We start from the raw sequence: 6,000 nt of genomic DNA on the forward strand, positions 1-6,000 counted from the left end.
AGTATTGGAATAGCCGGGGGGGGGGGGGTCAGCCCGACGTATCCCCAGCCGTTATAGTAGGTCTCCGCGACCGGATTACGCTTACTCATTCGAAGCTCCCCAATTTCCTCACGATGGTGGGTTGCCACCGGCCCTATACACAGGTCGAAAGTTATTTATTGCTGGAAAAGGGCAGGCCTTGAAAAGAAAATTGTCACGAAACGGAACGCTTTACTGTCGTTAACCTGGTGGTGTCTTTTTACCGACGAGATTAACAAGTAGTGAAATGCTGGGCGTATTAAAATTAATAATAGTTAATATAAAAATAATTGCATAAACATTAAATAAACATAAACATTGGAAACGAAAAAAATATCTTATTTTTAAAATTTTAGCAGCCGGAAATCGTGAATGGTAATCAGCTCGTCCAAAAGAGGGGAAAAATTGAATTAAATGTAGTCACGGACATTTCTGGATTGTAACAACCCTATTGAAAGTAAATGGGATCGTTACAATACGGAAGTGTCCGTGACTCTATCCTCAATACTTTGTGTTATTAATACTTATTAAAATATTCATTAAAAATATTAAAATAATATTTATATTATTGTTCCCAACATAGACGCCGTCAAACTTTGCTAAGCCCTCTCGGGGCAACAACACATCTCCATGTAGGCTATAAGAGAAGCTTAAATGAATGCTACAATATGTGCTTTTAAAGAAAAACTCAATATGCTGACCAAGGCAGAATTTATTTTATTATAAAACATAAACTAAACGTAACGTTTCAACCTTCTAGTAAGGTCTTCTTCAGATTCTGCACCAAGTACAAATGTGCAGAGTCTGAAGAAGAGTCTGAAGAAGACCTTGCTAGAAGGTTGAAACATTACGTTTAGATTATGTTTTATAATAAAATAAATTTCTGCCTTGGTCAGCATATTGAGTTTTTCATATCATGGAAACAAGGCTTAATGGTGTTATACTTGTAAAGAGTATTAACAATTTAATTTTCACTGAAAACGAAAATGTAGTGAATTGAAGGGCTCGGTGCAGTAAGGAGCAAACTCTCACTTCTGTCAAAATTGCGATACGCCGTGCAGTACGTGCGGCATGGACGTCTGCTGCATTCACCAAGAGGTGGTGCTGTGTCACATTCGCGCGCAATCACGTGGTACCTTTCTTCGAAAGGAACGTACGAACGGAAAGTTCTGTACAACAAGGTGTCAAGCCACAGGAAAATATCGGATAACGAGGAAGGTCTGCAGGGCACCTCCTCATATATTTGTGATTCTTATGAGGAGAATGGCCCTCTGTGCGGTGACAACACCTTTGATGACCCAGACTATGTGTGTGGAGTGTCGAGCAGCGAAAGCACCGACTCTGAGGTAAGAAAGAAGTTTTTATTTTTGGTATTTTTTGAAAATGTTGGTTAACACCTTATTGCCTCAGACTTGGGCACGGTGAAAACGGTTGGTAAGTGTGTGTCGTGATGTGCATGTTAATGCGCAAATCAGCTTACTATGCGTTCCTCAGGCCTCTTGCAGGTTGGTACCGTAAAATCATGAACTTATTATGATGACAACTGCTGCTAACATAATGAATGTAGGTTAGCACCATATTGCTGAAATGATTAATCACGAAGCAATCGACATGACACACGTACATGGTTCCCTAATAATAACAAATTCTGACAACATACCATCAAGGACATTGCGATAAATCGTATAGAATAGGAAATGTGGCCTCCCGGAAGGCGCAGTGGTAGCGACGTCGCCTTGTAATCAAGGGGTCCCGGGTGCAATTCCCGGTGGAGGCACATAGTGGTTCAAATTCCACTTTAAACTGTAGGTCCAGTCCAGATTAGCCTTACTGTGCATAATGTAGACTTAAAACAACAAATCAATCAGTCAATCAACAGGAAAGGTATTGTCGAAATAATGTAAAGATAAATAATCCGAATTGTTTTGTCATTTGCAAAAATGATGTGTTTCGGAAATTTATGTTTGTCGAGTGGATTGGACTGTTATTGCTTAGTGCTAGTTTACATTTTCAAATAAATTTGTTACTCTGATCCATTTCAGAATGACCTTCACATCACAAGGACGACAGAGCGATCTCCTGTGAAACATCCTCCAGCCAGAAAGAGACGATGCGACCAAGATAACTGGGAGCGAGTGAAACGTAAGAGAAGAAGAAATAAAGGGGAGCAGTACACATTCGCGCACACAAAGGATGTTGTTCCAGCCAGGAAGATAGAGCCATGTACTTGTCCAAAGAAATGCTGGAACAAAATCAAGGGGGGATGCAGAGTTCATTTTTCACACATTCTAGAACTTGGCTGATTATGCAACACAGAACACATACCTCATGCAAAATATTAGAACTCAGAATACGAAACGTTCATACACAAAGGGACAATCTTCCAGGAGGTCATTCACATTTTCCTATAATATACAATATACAACGGATGAATGGGCAGATGTGATCAGCAGTGCAAAGAAAGAAGAAATTTCATGTAACACGCATCCAGCAAACCGACTTCAAGGATCACACACCACTTGTGGCATCAATTACCAAGAAAACCACCACAGATGGTAAGGAGCCCCTCAAGTTTAAAGACGCTGCGGTGTTCATGATGGATCCGCTAATCGCCATATTCTGCATGAGAGTTATTCATACCAGAAAGAAGTGCCAGTATGGGCTAGGTGCATCCTAAAGAAAAGAGGCCGTCCACTGCCAGAGGTACCCCTAAGTGATTTGCCATGCAAGTACAAGGAACAGATTCCCATAGATGTCCGGAAATTTTCAGACATAATATCCCTGTTGGAATGGATCCCTCCAATATACCATAAGTTTTATTTCAGCCTTGTTTCGACGGAAGTAGCTGCCGAGGAGAGTGCAGAAATTCTGGATGCACTTTATGACTGATACATTAGGAGGGCCTGGATCAGTTGAATTCAGAATAGTTTGTACGACCTGAATTCCTATGCCACTATTTGGTGTCAGTGCTGATAATATTTCGGCTGACACTGCATATGAATTAAACTTGTATGTCATTCTCCCTACAAAATTAACTTTGATTTTTCATTCTTATGTATATTTTTTTGTTCACAATATAATGGTCATGCATTCCTGTTTGTTGTTATTCCACAGAACTGACACCGAAGCTTGTGATGCAATAAGGATCTAACCAACAATGGGAAACAATGAACTGAAAAAAAAACTAATTTAATCATCTTTGCAATAATTGTACCACATTTGAATGTGCCCATGTAAACTGGAAATTTCAGACATGTTTTTGAAATCAACTATACGACAATACAAACAAAATTCAGATTTATGAATTTTTTCAAACTTTCTAATGCTAATATCTCGAAAACAACTTTTTGAGGGTTATCCCCTTCACACACACACATATAATTATATATATATATATATATATATATATATATATATATATATATATATATATATATAAAATAACCGGAACGGTCCGTTTACATTTGTGACGAGACGGAACGGGAAGGTTCCATATAATCACTAACCGGAACGCCGTTCCGGTCCATTTCGAGCACTTGAAAAGGAGCCAGAAGAAAGGGGATGGCAGATTTGGAGTACACAAAATCTCAGAAGTGCGAAAGTTACTTTGGAATATTGTATACGGTGATAATCATACCATTATATATTATTAGTTCATTTCTTCGTAATAATAAAAAAAAGGTGGCAACCCAATTTCCGTGGGTAGGGAGGGGCCTAGTGACGCCACTGCTAAGATAATTAGGGAAACCCGTCAGTTAAAAATACTTTCTCCATGTATGCCCTGCGACTTTCGACTTGTTTCTTCGCCAGACAAGCCACACGGCCACGAAGCAGGTGCTTTGGCAAGCAGACGTGGGTGTCACCAGCGTCTGCTACGTGATGAGAGTGCAATTCTCATCACGGCTTCTTCGTACTTCTTGCCTGATCGCTTCTGCAAGAGCCAGGACTTCATATGTCTGATTCGATCGTCTTCAGCACGGCATGCTTTCTGCAGAATGTTCGGTTTGATTTGATTGATTTAGTTTATTTTATTTTGCCTTTCTGTCGCTTTTGGGCCAATCGCGAAGATGAGGATGAGTGATGATGTGATTGGTGAAACTGATTAAGGAACGCCAATGCCAAGGCCGGGATTCGAACCCTGCTGGTGGAATCACCACTAAACTCAAAAGGGGCATTCCAGCGTAACCTGTGAGACAGTTTACACATAAAATGTACGGTTCTAGACATTAAAATATTCATAATGAACTGATTTCATAGAATGATGAAGTACTTTGTTGTGTATTCTAACAAATTAAAAAAACTTTAGTATGATGACATGAAAAGCATGAACGAGAATGTGTTACGTGTGTGACGCTTTGAAAATGTAGCAAAATTTGACTTCATTTGTCTGTGAAGCATATAGGCTACAGATGCTAATAATTTTCGTTGGTGAAATATGAAAATTATATACATTGACAAAAATTTAACCTTAATGCAATTGAAAACAATAATAATTTCCAGAATGATTTGTTTTGTTATTTACATGGAGAAGGATCGCTTTTCGTGGAAATGCGCATAAAATATAAAATATAGTTATTTCTATTGTACATAATGAATATTCTTCGACGTAAATGCAATAATAACACAAACGTATCATGCTACAGATATGATAACCACCGCTGTGCTTAACTTGCAGAACGATTACCAATGCAAATAATATTGCGATAATTAACGTTAATCTTTATATTTAAAACAAATGAAGTTCAGGCGCAGGAAATCTCACTACTTCCATCACCATTTTTGTACTTAACTTAATGATTTCCGTTACTATGGTTACAACAAGTTGTTTTCTTCTTTAAGAGCAATATAGCAATATACAGGTAATGGAAAAAATAATATGAACACCAATGCAATTGCAGAAAACTTGTATTAGTAGGGGGTTGGGCCCCCCCTTGCCTGAATGACAGCTTGTATCCTACGTGGGATAGACAAATAAAGGTCCTGTACAGTGTGAACTGGAATACGTAGCCACTCGTCGCACAAAGTCTCAAGTTCCGAAAGTGTCATTGGAGGTGGAAACCGATTACGCACTTTGGCCTCCAAAATACCCCACAAAGGCTCAATGATGTTAAGATCGGGGGACTGTGCACACCAGATGAGATGTTCTACCTCATCACTGTGTTCATCAAACCATGCATCAACGCACCTAGCAGTGTGAATAGGGGCGTTATCATCTTGGAAGATGGGGCATGCATCGGGAAACAAAGTCTGAACCATGGGATGGAGGTGGTCACCCAGGACGGTGCAGTACTTCTCTGCGTTGATTCTTCCACGCAGGACGACAAGTGGGCCAACACCATTCCAAGATATAGCCCCCCAAACCATCACAGACCCCCCACCATGTTTCACGGTAGGCACTAAGCAGTCAATATCAAATGCTTCAGCACGAGTTCTCCACACATAAACACGTCCTGTGGTCTGAAATAATGTGAAAGACGGTTCGTCTGACCATATCACATGTTCCCATTGCTGCTGTGTCCAATTCTTGTGCTCTTGGCACCACCTTCTTCGTGTCACTGCATTACGTGGAGTCACCAACGGTTTGGGGATGGCAACTCTGCCATGAATGTTCACAGAATGCAGCTCCCTTTGAATGGTTTTCGTTGATACAGGGTCCTGGAGGTGATTGTTCATCTCTGCGGTTATCTGGGACAGTGTTGTCTTGTGCCTTCGAGTTACTATTCGCTGCAACACACGTCGATCCCTGTTGGATAACTTTGTTTTTCGCCCACTATTCTCCTTTGCGTTACCCCCACACCCCCTATACGCCTTCATGGCGTGGTGCTAAGCACAGGGGAACACTTTACCTTTTTACCTTTACTTTATTCTCCTTTGCAGACGTTGTCTTTCCATGTTGTCTGTAGGCTGTCAGAACAGTTGACACTGTGCTCCGTGCTACACCAACAAGTGTAGCTGTTTTTGTCACAGATGCTCCAGCCAGGC

Source organism: Lepisma saccharinum, chromosome 1 (assembly GCF_977018435.1).
Source record: "Lepisma saccharinum chromosome 1, izLepSacc3.1, whole genome shotgun sequence".
NCBI lineage: Eukaryota > Metazoa > Arthropoda > Insecta > Zygentoma > Lepismatidae > Lepisma > Lepisma saccharinum.